At 39.0% G+C, this 14,802-nt stretch overlaps 1 protein-coding gene across 6 annotated transcripts in view; it reads left to right on the top strand.

The window, feature by feature from the left end:
• Nucleotides 1-14,802, top strand: part of Plppr1 (phospholipid phosphatase related 1) — a 300,303-nt gene that overhangs the window by 129,498 nt on the left and 156,003 nt on the right. The window lies entirely within an intron of this gene.

Raw genomic sequence — 14,802 nt, 5'->3', positions numbered from 1 at the left:
GGCCAAATCAACTAAAGCAGTAAGGCTCCAAGGGCATGTGCTAGGTACCAACAACTTCAATAGTTTGGAAGATTGGCATTTGTTCAGCTGAATTAATGAGGTGAAAGATTGAATGGGCTCTTTCTTACATTTCATGCAATAAGTTTATGTATGCTAAATTTAGCCTGGTTAGTTCACATCCTTGTCATATATCCTCCATTTTAAGAGTAAAAAAATGTGTCTAAATAGGAATCTACCATATAAAAGCCTTTTTCTCATCTTACATGTATAAACAATGATATAATCTTGATGATGCTTGATTTTATTTTCAAGAGAAGTAGGTCTTATTTCATTTCTCACAATTGATCTTGCAAGGATAACTAAAAGTTGAATTTTACTGTGAAAAATCAAGTTCATGTGACTACATAGAAACTCAAACTCATCAAAGTATTAGTATAGATATTTAGAAATTCAGTTAAAGCAGAAAATACTCACAGAATATATAATTTTTATTTGGCCTCTATTATTGTAGAGATTTAAATATAGAAATTGGATCCAAGTTCATCATATTTTGAATTACTTCATTTGGAAGATTTGAGTAGTAATTTGGGCTGTGGTAACATGATTTCTTTTGGACTTTTTTCTCTGTGGTTTGAGTTAAATGATTTTTCTTCTTTTTTTTTTTTTTCTTTTTTTTGTGTGTGCCGAGGCTTGAACCAAGACCTCACCTATGATAGTCAAGCTTTCTCTAACTTAGTTGCCTTCCAACCCTTGTCTGTATAATGATACTAATTACATCACCAAATGTATAGATTTAGTTACTAAATATCAGAAGAATCAAAATGTTTCAATGTGATTGCTTCTGAGTAGTGCAACCTGGAGCTGAGCAGAGGTGGAATAGGAGACTATTACTGAGGTTGTAAGCCTTGTAGTTTTATTTGATCTTTTAAACTCAGCCCATATTACTTTATATTTTTTAAGGCTTTTATGAAGAAATAAGATCTCATGAAACAAAAGAGAAAGGCTAAATGAGAGACAAATGGGAGGAGGTGGTGAGTCAGTGCTGTAGTGCAAAATAACAGAGTCCCACAAGACAGAAAATGATGAAGGGATCACGTTCACCATCAAACACAAAGGAATTTCATGAGAAATACAACTTTGAGGAAAGACAGCATTGATAGGAACTGAGCTGGTTGAAATGAGCAACCACTGTTTTACAAGGTGTGTATTGATAATTTAACCTTTGCATCTCATTTTTCAGGGACTGAGACGGTTAGAGCTGGATTGTTAAGACTATAATTTAAGATTCTTTCACAAAGAGGGCTTATTTTGCTTATTGGGACATGTTGGTGCCAGAATAAAGTGGACTGAGAACATGTTAGCTATTATTTTAATAGCTAAGAACCTGGGCTGAGAGTGCTAAGTATAATTAAAAGACTGGCACTCATTTGGGTTCCTGAAGTACATATTTGGAGAGAGATTGAGCCTGCTATAAATGAACAGAAAAGAGGAAAGTGGCTCTATTCTCCTCTGGGTAGTTACAAGGTAGCCTTACTCTAATTAGAGAAATGGTCTTATCTGAAGACCTGATTTGAGAGCTACTTTTGCCATATCATGCTGAACAGGTAACCTGGCTTTTCTACCTCTTAGTTAGTCTTTCATAGTAAAAATGGATTGTAATTTCCACTTTGCTGGTTGTTGTGGGAACTGCATGAAGATACCTATGTGCAAAGTTGCTTGGCTGATGATGTGAAGTGTCCATTTTTGCTTTTTGCTGTCTTTCCTTTCTGGGCATTTGTTGCTTTATTACTCTTTGATCAAAATGGAAGTTTTCACATGGAATATCCATTTTGTTATGAAATTTGAGTCTTCAAACTTTTGTTCAAAAATGATTATAAATTCCATGATGCAGTATGCATAACAAATATGAGAATTTAAAAACATGGCCTTTAAATCTGTTAAGACAATGACTTGTCAAACATGGCTCAAAGATCAGCAGAAAGCTCACATTATGATGGAGAGCAGAAAATTGGCCAAATTCATGGATTAAGGCTTATAATCTAATTATCTATCAGAAATCCACAAGTATTTATACAAAAATCATAAGATTGGAAAGAATTTCAAGTTAAATGCAAATGTGATTTTAAAAAATAAAGATCTTAACTTCCTCGGTCACTCTAACCTCTTATACATTCAAAATGTGGTTGAAATATTTAAAAAAAATTTAACCACTTTAGTGTGACAAGTTCTCTGTGGTTGGATGGTTGACTAGATATAAAACATTATTCTCCTTCAGCTATTAAAGCTGTCCTTGAAAAAAGAATATCTCTCAATTTCCTTCAAGATCACTTATGCTTCAATGAATACATTAAACTTCTGCTTTTGGTAATGTCACTTCATCAGCATGGATTTTTGCCCTTGACCTACAAGAGATACAAGTGGGAGGTTCCTAAAAGAATTGTGCTGTCAGATGCATACAAGTATGATTTTCTGATGATCAGAGCTCATTACAAGTAGAATAAGCTGTAAGAATGTTTTTTCACTACAGGTGTTCAAATACAGTCTCAATGCATCATAGTTGTCATATTGCCTCAGTTATTCCAAGATGTTCTAGCTCTAGGAAACCAAAAAGAGACAGCTTGGATGTACATTAGATTGAAGAAAGGACTGAGTTATTGAACACCCCTCCACAGACTTGAAAATAGGCACAAAAACTATCCACTGGTGTCAAGTTTAGAGAATGACAGGAACTTACTAGATTTATTTCATTTTCCTACATGGTGTGTTTCTTTGTACCTTACAGTTCACATTAATAAATTGGATTTGCATCATTGTTATTTAACTAACTACTCTAAACTTCAGTTTTCTTATTTACAGATGAGTTTATTGATAATAGTGCCTGCCTTTAAGATTATCATAGAGGTTCCTTAAGGCAATCTTGGCTAGCATAGCTCTGTCTAGCTCACGGGAGGCATTCAAAATGTAAGCTATTTATTCAAGGAAGGAGAAAATATTGTATTATATGGGAATATTTTCAGACCTTAAGACTATTCATCTCTGAAAAATTATTACCTTTTAAAAACTGTGTAAAAATTCCTTTTTGAAACTTTTGGCATAGGTTGTGTTCATGGACTATCTTTCTTCACTGTGACCCCACTATTTTAAGAATTTAATTCATAGTAACCATGCAGGGTAAATACTTTAGTATTTTCTTCTCCCAAAATATTGATAGCCTGACTACCCTAAATAAATGTTATAGAGGATTAAGAACTAGTTTGGTAGAATAGAAAACTGCTGTCTTTGGAGCACAGTGGACCTAGATTACATTGTAGCTTCAAAATTGTTAGCCTTGTAACTACCTGAGGCAAGTTACTAAACCTCTCTGAGCCTCAGTATCTACAACTGTAAAATGAAGATAAAACAATATCTTCCTTAAAGAACTGGGATAAGTGATAACATGTGGTATGATATGGTACTGAGTATCCAGTAAGCAATCTTTCTGTACTTTGCAATTTTCACCTTTCAAGGAGATATGTCTGCACTATTACACAAGGACTGACGTTGTTTTTTTTCCTGTCCCCAAACAGCGGGAACATATTCTGCCTTGTCTTTGTCCTAACATACAATTGATGTAAGATTTTGGATTGTACCAAGGCTGTGTCAGTAGAAAGGCCCTAAGTAAATGCTTTTGTTAGAAACAGTTTTGGCTCATTCGCCAAGCAGTCACAAAATTGTCTGGCTTCCCAAGGGCAAAGCAAATGATTTTGTGCCTGGGTTTATTTACTTAGAGAACTTGTGCATTTTGTGCCAACCTATCATGCACCAGCTGATATGTATACATTTCTGCAGCCATCTCTTCCCTCTTTTCAAAGCCACTGAGGCTTGTGAGCATGATGCATTGAACTAGAGGGAATGGAATCCTTAATTCATTATTAAGTTTGGGGACATTCTAACTCCAGCCTCCCCATTGCTTTTGAGTTTTGTTTTCTGGGACTTTAAAAATCTTCAGAGCTTGACCTACCACTTTGCTGGCATTGACCCATCACTGAGTTCTACACGCTGTTTTTTTATTTTCCCAGCTGCCCAGATGGGTTTGCTCTGTGTGGTGGAGAATGTGGTTAATTAAGGGCTTCAGGCAGAACTCACAAGTGCTTTTAAAGTTTTTCCTCCTGATTGGTTTATCACTCTGCTTATCTAATTATCCAGATTTCTCCTCCAGTCTCACAAATGAATTTCCTCCTCACAATCCCCACCAGCTGATACGTAACCTGCATACTGCTGCCTGCTCAACTACTTTGTGGTTTCTCTGTGAGAAATTGTGAAATTAACTAACTCATATTCAAATCTGAAGCTTCTTTGAATTAGATGTAACAAATTAGGTGCCCTGGGAGTTAGCCAAAGCTATGTAACTAATAATCTTTTTATTTGCTTGAATAATAAGAATGTTTAATAAGTAGTGCTAATGTTCTCAAAACAGTTCCTTCTTATCGAGCAGAATTGGATAGTGGTTTCTATCTAATCAGTGAGGTCTGGACACTCAAGGACAAAAGTAGAACAGTGAGCTACAAGTGCTGAGTGTAAGGAGGCTTCATTCAACATGTGCTTATGGCACTCCTGGCATAAGCTAAACACTAGACATCTGTGATTGACCTCTCATAATACAAAAAATAGGAACACAGCAGGTCACAGGGTCTTAATCTGGTTTACTTAACTCTCATTGTTGCTTAGGTTCAGACCGACACTTGTCAGACTCTAACACTAGTGTTGAAGTTCATTAAAATGGTACATTCTCCTCTAGATGCAAAGTTATATAACTACCCATGTGATGGAGTTGATGTTATACTAGGTAGAAAATCCTGCCATTCTGGTGGGATCTAGGGATATGAGGGGGTCTACAGGTTCTGGGTAAATCTTCCCAGGTTTCATTGTAGGTTATAGGCTAGCAAAGTACTGAGACAAAAGGAGGATATTGCAGAAACACTGGAATAGTTGTGAGCTTTATCCCAATGTTAATTATAAATAGCAGCATGGTCAGTCATAAAATATCTAACTCTGGGGGCTACTTTACATATTCATGTGTAGTAAATAAGCACTACATAAATTTATTTCCTTTATTCTTTTTTTGTCTTATGAAATTTTATTTTTTCATAAATATAAGTAAATCATGAAGGAAGCACAAGGGTGCATGCCTAGATTTCCAGCAACACAGGAGGCTGAGCCAAGAGGATCACAAGTTTGAGTCCCACCTGGAAAATTTAGTCAGACCCCATCTCAAAATAAAAAATATAAAGAGAGATGGGGAAGTAGCTCAGTGGTAGAGTGTCAGAAAAAAAAAGTTTCCATGACACATTTTTTTCAGATACAAGTAGCCAAGAAACACAACTTGATCTGGGTGCATAAATGTAGGAAATTTCTTTCATGAAAATAGAAAGTGCAAATAAGAGCCAGCTCTTGAGCTGGATGATCCAGAGGCTTACCCAGGTCCCCTGTGGGCCTCAAGATGCTACCTGTAACCAACCCTCAGGGCTGCACATCTAAAGCATCCTCCACACCACCACAACTACTCCTTCCCACAGTCATCCTAGCGATGTGCCCTGATTGGAACTTCAAAGTCACATGCTCATTTCTGAACCAATGACAGAGCAAGAAAGTGGATGCCATAAACCAATCAGAGACCACTGCAAGACCAAGGTGGGTGGAGTCAGATTTTCTCCAAGTGCTAAGGCTGCAGAATGGAAGGTTCCTCACCTGGCGAGAACAGGAAGGGGAAGGAATGGTTGATGGCAAATGTCCTCTGCCCCCCTCAGAGATGGACATCAGACCAGACTCCCTGCACTCGTACTAAACCTCCCCTGCTGTGTGCTCCGGGACGACTATTGTTACAGTGACAGAAGCAGCAGAAGCTGTACCCACGGTTGGCACCCAATACTCCAGAGCCTCATGTTGGCCGTCGAGGGTCCCATTGAACCAGTCCTGGAGAACATGGTTATTTTCACTTTACAGATTCAGAAACGGGAGTAGGGAGCCGGAGTCACCTACCCAAAGGTGTGGGCCTGGGCCTTAGTTACTCTCCTCGTGCTGGGACAGAGTTCCCAACACCCACAACTCGGAGGAGGAAAGGTTTGTCTGTGCTCACAGTGACAGCCCACAGTCAGCTGTGGCAGAGGGGCATGGACGGAGCAGAGGTGATCACGCATGGTCACCAGGGCAGCCAGGAAGTAGGAGAGAGTCAGGGAGGAGCTGGGAGGGTCATGTGACCTTCCATCCACACCCTGGTGACCCATCTCTTCCTAGCAAGTCAGCTTCGATGCCCCTACAATCCAGTAACCTTCCAAAGGTCATGCCTGAGGTCACACGAGGCTTTGGGGACACCGAGATGTAAACCATAACTACCTGCACTTGAAGGTCACGGTGGCCCCTGCTGTCCTCGGTCCCCTAGTGTTGAAAAGGAGCCAGTCATACCATGTGCTGGCTGTCCAGCTGGGCGTGGGGCTTGGAGGGAGAGCAGAAACCGCCTCTCCACTATGTGCACATTTGCTGGTGAAAAGATCTTGCATCTTCAGGGCTTTGCAAATCCCAGTGGGCAATCCCTGCTCCTGTGTTCACTTTCTTTCTAAACCATTAGAAAATGTAACAGGAAAACTTCAGCATCCCCTTCAGATTGCCTGATGCTCTAAATGAACATCAAGTCTGCTACAAAAATAAGCTCTACACCACATGACATTGCATTGTTAGCATAAAAACACAGTGCCGCTTTCTAGAATCTGCACAACCAATGCTTGCTGTGGACTCTTTCTAGGGGGAGGAACGTGTTTCCCAAACTGTTACTTCAGGACAGGCACAGTGTGTGTGGCTATACATCATCCAGGAGCAGCAACAGGCCATGGCGATGCCAAGGGCCGAGCCCGTGGCCTCCTAAATTGCTTCCCTTGCTGGCCACTAGGTTGTTAGTTTGCCACCCAAGGCTTGGACAAATTCTCAGCCTCTGCAGCTATTGTAGATAGGTAAGTTAATTAGGTATCTTGTAGGCAGTTAGACAAGGCCACCCTCAAGGAGCCAACACAGCTAGGAGCCAACATGGAGAACAATTAAGGCACATTCACCAGTTAACATTATAAAAAAAAAGGAAAAGTGGCACTACTTCCCCTAGAGATAGATAGCAGTGATTGATTCTAAATGGGAAATTACTTGTATGTGACTATGTGACTTGCTTTCCCATTTGATCCCCATTTAATCAGTATTACCTGGGTGACTGTACTTGTAATCTTCTTGGTTGTTTGGGGTTTTGCCCCACCCCTTGTAAATTTCCATTGGATCTTACAGTTTTGTCCCACTTTGTACCTGCCTCACCACATGGCTTTGCTGTATAAAACATCTTTGAAAAGTGGGGTGGGCGGACAACCCACTTTCCAATCCCCCTTCTGTCTCTCTTAGAAGCTTTCTTTCTCTCAATAAATTTTTCCTACTCTTAACCTCCGTTGTTACTAGAATTCATTCTTCAGTTTTAGAGAACATGAACTCGTGATTTGGATACCTAGCAGGTTGGGAGTTGCATCTCTTCCCCTATATCACAGCCGCAGCTGGTTTCACACCATCTCCTTTGCAGACAAGAACTCCAAGGGGCCCCTTCTCCCCAGAATCCCCTTCTTCTGGTGGGTGGACCCAGAGGGGTGAGGAAGAAAGAGGAGGAAGCTATATAGGGTGTGTCTCCACCCACCAGGACTGGGCGGTTTGCATTGCAAGCTCCTCAGAAACCTGAGGCTGCAGGTTCCCCTTGCTTGGCTGTTTTTGGACTTGGTGAATAAGCTGTCTGTCACCTCTGCTGAAACATCTGGCCCTCTTGCTGCCCAACTCCTGGAGCCCTATATCAGCCTAGAACTGGAATCTCAATCTCTCTCTCTCTCTCTCTCTCTCCCCTTTGTTTCTGGCTCCAGTATAGGGGATTGAACCCAGGGAGCAATAAATTATACCCCCACCCCTTTTTATTTAATTTGAGACAAGGTCTCACTAAATTGCCCAGGCTGGGCTCAAACTTGCAATTCTCCTGCCTCAGCCTTACAGGTAGCTCGGATTATGCCATCATACCTGGCATCTCCTGGGGTTTTTTATTTCCTCTTTAAACTAGGCTTACTCCATTAAGATTCATCTCCAGTTCATCCTCGCCCTGCAGAGGCAGGCTGGCTCATACATAACCACAGGAAGAGTGTGCCTGAGGAGATGGAGCTGCCTGCGTGCTCTGTGGCCTGGATGTGTTGTGATACTCCCGGAGCCTCAGCTGTGAAGTGGCAATGGAAATGACAGTCACTCCTCTATTTCCTTTATTCTTGTAACCTTTGCCTTTTGACATCTTTATAAGTGTTTCTACTAAAAATCAGAAGGGAATCCCCAGTACCAAAAAAAAAATTACAAGGGAAAGAAGTAAAAACTATTTAGTTTTTTTCTTTATCTAATTTTTGCAAGAGAAGCAGGTAAAACTATTCATCCAAAATCTAGTTGCTAGTTGTTTGACTTCATGTTTTTCTTCCTAATATGAATATTCACAATTGACTATATTTTAATCATAGGTTCTTTTGCAGATATAACAAATCAATAGAGCTAGCATTCTTTACTGCAGAGGTTGGTGAGGTAAGAGGAAAGGGAGTTGGAGCTAAAGGCAAAATTCTAGTAACCTCTTCCATAGATATTTTTGGAATAACCATAAATATTCAGCATGTGTTGTTCATTTAGCCAAAATTTAAAGTTCTGCGCTATATGCCATAAGGGACACAAAGAATTTAGAAGCCAAATAACTCTTGTATGACTGGGATGGAAATATAACACACGTGCCCATAGAAAGTTAAATAGAATGTTAGAGTCTGACTAAAGAAACAAAATGAGAGAACAAAAGGCAAATCATGGACTACACAGAGTTAAGAGTTGCCTTCACTCTCCTTGCCACTGATGACATAATGTTGTCTATAATTAACGAACCAGTGGCTCAGATAGAAAGAGTTCATGATGTTTTGGTGTGTCAAAACATGGAGGCTATGAATGACTGAATTTAATTCATCTTAGATGGCTTTATGGTGGAGACAGAAATTAGACTGTGCTTATGAAACTCCACATAAGAGGTAGAAAGATAAAGAGAAAATAAGAAAAAACTTTGGTATATATTTATGGTTCCCAACTTATTGGGGAATAAATATACAATATTATATTATGGGTGTTTTTTAAATCATGGTATCTGAAAAGGGGAAACTGTGAGGTGATTCTTAGGCATAGTCTGTTTCAGGCTGTACCTGATTCTGGATCAGATGAAGGCTGAAAAGAAATCACTGGAATAAAGACTAAGAAGGAAGCTGCAAGTGATTTAATGAGAGAGAGAATAAGCAGAAAGCTGTTCGTCACCTGCTCACTGCTGGAGACCGAAGAGATGCACGTTTAATTTGAAGGATTTAAATAAGTAAAAATATCCTGTCATCTTCAATCATTCTCACTATAATCAATTACTAAATTTTAACTATTTGCTTTTCTAATTACTTATTTACCTCATTCACCTATTTTCATTGCCTAATCCTTACCCAGGCCACTATCTCCTCTTGCCTAGATGATTACAGGAAAGCTCAGTTATCCATTTCACCATACTCATTCTTGTTTCACTTTTCTAAAACACTCTTGCTGCCTGAACAATCTTTACTAAAAGAAAATTGAGTCATTGAAGTTTTCTGCTTTAAAACTTTTCAAAAAAATTGCTATTTTTCTTAGAAGTAATTTCAATTTTTTTGGCATACCCTACCTGGCCCTGTATCAGTCAGCTCATCTACATGTCTCTACCTCAGCTCCATTTCGTGTCCCTATTAATTATGCTATGTATGTTTCAACTATTCTATTTATCTATACCTTCTTTCGTTAGCTTTATCATTGCTGAGATATAATATCCAACATCCACAATTTAAAGGAGAGGTTTACTTTGGCTTATTGTTCCAGGGGATTCAGTCCATGGTCAGCTGACTCCAAGGCATAACACCATGGTGGAAGGTGTGGTGGAAAAATGCTGGTTAGTTCATGGCAGCCAAGAAGCAGAGCAGGGAAAATGTTGCTAGAGAAGAAGAGATTATAGACCAGATATTGACCACAAGATTATGCCTTTATGACCCACTCAGATATATTAGCATGATTTTTTAACCCACTGTTGTAGGAAATCTGGACTGGGAAAGAAAAACCCACTCAAAAGATGGAGGAAAGCTTTATTTGGTTGGCTGGCCTAGTGGACCTAGCTACTCCATAAAGACCTGGGCCTGGAAATAAAAGAAAATGGGGGAGTTTTATATAGTAGTTTAAGTTGGGGTGGGATTGGAATGAGTGATATAACATAACTGTCTTGAGGTTGGGACTTTCCTTAGGAACAGGATATTCACAAAGCATAACCCAACAGAATACATATTGTGAACATTGAGGCTAACCAGATACATTTTCATGCCTAACAGAGAGGACATATCAAAATATACATTGTGGGGACAGGGATTTAGCTCAGTGGTTCTGCGGCCTGCCTTGCAAGCACAAGGACCTGTGTTCAATCTCTGGTACCAAAAAAAATACACACACACACACACACACACACATTGTGAAGTTTAAGGCTAACCAGATTCATTTACATTTTCAAGGCTAACAGAGAGGACAAAACAGAATACATATTGTGAATACTAAAGCTAATAGGATTTTTGTGTGTGTGGTGGCTTACATTGTAATTATATAAAGTATCACTCATTGGGAGGCTAGTGGATATGCCTGTTTCTGGGTAAATAGGAACAAAATAAGGGCCTGTGATAATTCTTAGGCTTGAAGGCCTAAAAGTTTAAAATTTATGCATTACTACTAGGCAACTTCCAAGATAATCAATTAAGCTTGCTAGTCAAGTTTCACATCTTGTCAAGTTGACACCCAAACGCATCTCCTTATGCCATACTTAATCTCCATATAAACACAATAATACATTAATAATTCTGCTCAGTATGATACAACTATCTTATATACAACCAAAAGCAGTATTACTTCCTCAAAGTTTCAATAGTTCCACTATTTTTCAAAAGTTCAAATCAAAGGCTTTTCTGATGCTCAAGGAAAACTCTTAGCTGTGATGCTCTATAAAAATAAAAAATGAATTACATAACTCACAAATACAGTGGCACAGGGTAAACTTTCCTATTTCAAAAGGGAGAAATAGGGAGATAGAAAAAGTAGACCAAAACAAGGCAAAAAATCAGCAGCCAACAATTTAAATACCACTCTTGCATTCTATATTCCAGTAAAACTCGATGACACCAAGTTGTGCAATCACTGCAATCAGTACCCAGACCTTCTTGGACCATGGCTTCAGTGGCTTTTGAGTGCTTGGAAAGCTGAGCTCAGTGAAATGAATCTTGGCAAACTAGTTCCCTAAGAGATGCTTCCCGAGTAGGGGTCCCAGGGACTCTCTTCTCAAATGAAAAATTGATACTTTTGTACCCTTTAACCTGTGATGGGTGGGGTCTTACTGATTACTTAGATATCCTCAAGGCATCTTCTTGTCTCTGTAGAAAGCACTTGGTTTCTTTTTAGTGGGATTTATCTCTTCATCAACTATACCTCATTTGACCCCAATTTTACAAATTGTTTCTTTTGCACCAAAATTTAGGTTTTTCAGGTTGTTGGCTCTACATTTCGTTCCTAATTCTCAGTATCCATCTTTAAAAAAATAAATCTAACAGCAGAAGTACTCATGTCACAACATGAACATTGGGCTGCCTTGAAATTTCTGCCACCAAGTCAATCAGTTTACTGCCTTTAATCTTAGTCTCCTGCAAAGTTCACGAGATAGGTAAAATGTAAACAATTTTTGCCGAAGTGTAACACAATGGCTTCCACTAGTCAATGAAGTCCTTGTTCTCAACTGAACTTCATGAGCCTGGACTTTACTGTCTGCATTCCTGTCAGTATTCTGGTCCTCTGACCTCTGACTGGAGTCATTCATCATGCTTTACACACAGCATCCTAGGATTTCTCCAGCTGACTTCTTCAAACTTTTGAAAACATTCTTGCAAGCCAGTTCCAAAGGGTTCTGAACCACATTATAGTCACAGCAACAGCAATGACTCAAATTCCTCAGTACCAATTTTCAGCATTAATTGGGTTTACCACTGTTAAGATACAATTCCAGATACCCACCACTAAAAGGAGGAGAAGTTTTCTTTGGTTCATGGTTTCAGGAGATTAAGTCCATAGTTGTCTGGCACAGAGGCAGAAATATTATAGCTAAAGGGCATGGTGGAGCAAAGCTTCTTAGTTCACGGTGGTTGAGAAGCAGTCAGGCTAACAGTGCCAAAGAGGAAGGGGTGAGGGACCAAATATAGATGTCAAGATCATGTCTTGACCCACTCAGTCACACCCAGAGTGTGTTTTACTAATCTACTGGCAACTTCCAAGACAGTCAAGTTGACAATTAAGCTTAATTATCACACCCTCTCATTTCAGGAAATTTTCACATGTGATTCACTTTGACAGGAATATATTTCACTCTTCTTCTCAATTACTATGTATTTCAAAGATGAGCTATTCAAGAAAATTTTCCTACGTTAAATATTCCACTACAGACCCTAGAGAGACATTAGTGTTTTGTTTTGTTTTGTTTTTTTTTTTGGTACCGGGGATGGAACTTGGGTCCTTCCTTTCACTTGCAAGGCAAGGGGCGGAACCACTGAGCTAAATCACTGCCTAAAGAGACATTGTTTCTATCTTGCTTGTAATTATTTGTTTAACATCGTCTCTCCAATACACATGATACAAATGAAGAATAAAATAGATATGGAGTTATGAAACCTACATTCTGGCTATTAGGGAAAGACACAAATAATATCTAGTGAATAAATTCTGTAGTACATGTAATGGTAAATAACACAGATAAAAGAAAGTAGATGTGGGGTAAGAAAGATCAGGAACTCTAGATGAAGGAAAAGGTTGCAATATTAACAGTAATGGTCAGTATATCTCTATGCTATATAAAAATTAACTCAACAAATATAGTGTTAACTATAAAACCTAAAACTATAAAACTATACCCTTTTGTGAAGCCCAGCATGGAATAGTAATATCAATAATATACTCATTCAAAATTCTAAGAGTAGTTTTTACAGAACCCATGAAATGCTCCACAGATTGTGTAACATTGAGGGCAAACCACGACTTACCCCAGTCTTGTCTGAATCCCTCTATGAAATCTCTCATGGTGAGAGCAATTCCTTTCACTGCTTTTTCTTATCTTTTGTTAGATTCCAATAGGGTCTAACAGAGCTAATTAATTAGCCTGTCACGAGGGTACAAGAGTCCCTGGCAGTGATTTCTGAAGATGCCACAGTTAAGTCTCTCTCTCTCTCTCTCTCTCTCTCTCTCTCACACACACACACACACACACACACAGGTACATATAGGTACACTTTCTTTTTCTTTCCCCCTTCTGAAAAAAAAACAGCTTGGCTCATGGGAAGTTTAGCTTTAAATTGGAAAATGCAGCCTTGCTTGGTGGGATAACAGTATCATAGCCTCCCCACTGTTCACAGTGGCTTGTGACAGATATCCCTGCAGGCAAAGCATAAAGGGCTGTCTAATATCCTGAAACCACCATGTCCAAAAGGACTTTCCTGTGCAGAATTTTTAGCATTCTAGTCCATGAGGGAAATTTCTCTCTTCTCTAGCAATTTCTCTCAACAATTTCTTACCTTGGACTTCATCTTTTGCTTCTTTTCTCCCTGCTTAATTAATGATTTCTTTCTCTTGGATCATTAGGAACCACTCTGGCCCTAGAGATGAAAACTAGAACAGAATTCAAAGGGCAATGGAGAAGAACTAATGGCAAGAGTTCTGAAAGGCACTGTAGTCCCTATGATTTTAACAACATGACAAATGCCCCTGCTAGGCTGCTTCAGAGAGGCTCAGATTAAAACAGGAGACTGTCTACCTTTTCTCCTTGCTTATGTCTAACATATAAAAACTGAATTAAAGGCAGCTTTTGCGTGGCTGTAATTGCTACTCATATAAATGATAGGGGCTCCTAGTGAGACTCCCTAACACCAGTGGGTATAATGGAAACTTCTCAATGACTGTCATCAGAATAGTTTAGTAAAAGGTATAATAGAACAGTTTAGTAATGACACGGGTGTGCTGGAAACTTTCTATGATATGGCCCATTTTAGAATGACTTTGGCAGAGTTCATGTTAAACCTTATCAATGAACACCTTCACTGGAACAGTGTGACAGACCATGATAAAATGAACATGATAGAGATTTAATAATATATTTTGTTATTGATAATTACAATTACTTTTCTGTTGAAATTTTATAGTCAGAGCAAGTTACAAAAGAGTATACTTAAGAAACACATTTGTTTCTTTTCAAGTGAGAGGTATAACAACATATTCTCTGCCTATTTTCTGCCCAGACTTTAAACTAAGCATGATTTTACCAGTGTCTCAGCCCTCCAGGGAGTGTGTGGGTGTGTGCACTTGTGTGTGTCCCCATGTTGCTGTTTGTGGGCTTTTGTTTCTGGCTCCAGTGCTTCAAAGCTCCAGTTTAACAGAACATCAAAACCTCATTTCCTTCCAGTCTTTGATTTTATTGAAGAAAACATTAGCTCACTAGTTTATAATTATTAAAACCTCTTTGTGCCCTTTTATTCTCTGCAGTTATTTTTTTTTCCTAGTGGAAAGATACAGGTAAACAATATCAACAATTTAAAAGAGAAATCAGGGCAACAGCTTCTTTGTCTGAGACTTACGTTTTCCTGTTTAGTAGTTCTTCCAATGGTGGACCAC

Source organism: Heterocephalus glaber, unplaced genomic scaffold (genome assembly GCF_053883595.1).
Source record: "Heterocephalus glaber isolate CG9 unplaced genomic scaffold, H.glaber_assembly_v1.0 deba00001481, whole genome shotgun sequence".
NCBI classification, from domain to species: domain Eukaryota; kingdom Metazoa; phylum Chordata; class Mammalia; order Rodentia; family Bathyergidae; genus Heterocephalus; species Heterocephalus glaber.
Note: the sequence above shows the minus strand (reverse complement) of the source record. Positions and strands in the feature narration are given on the sequence as shown.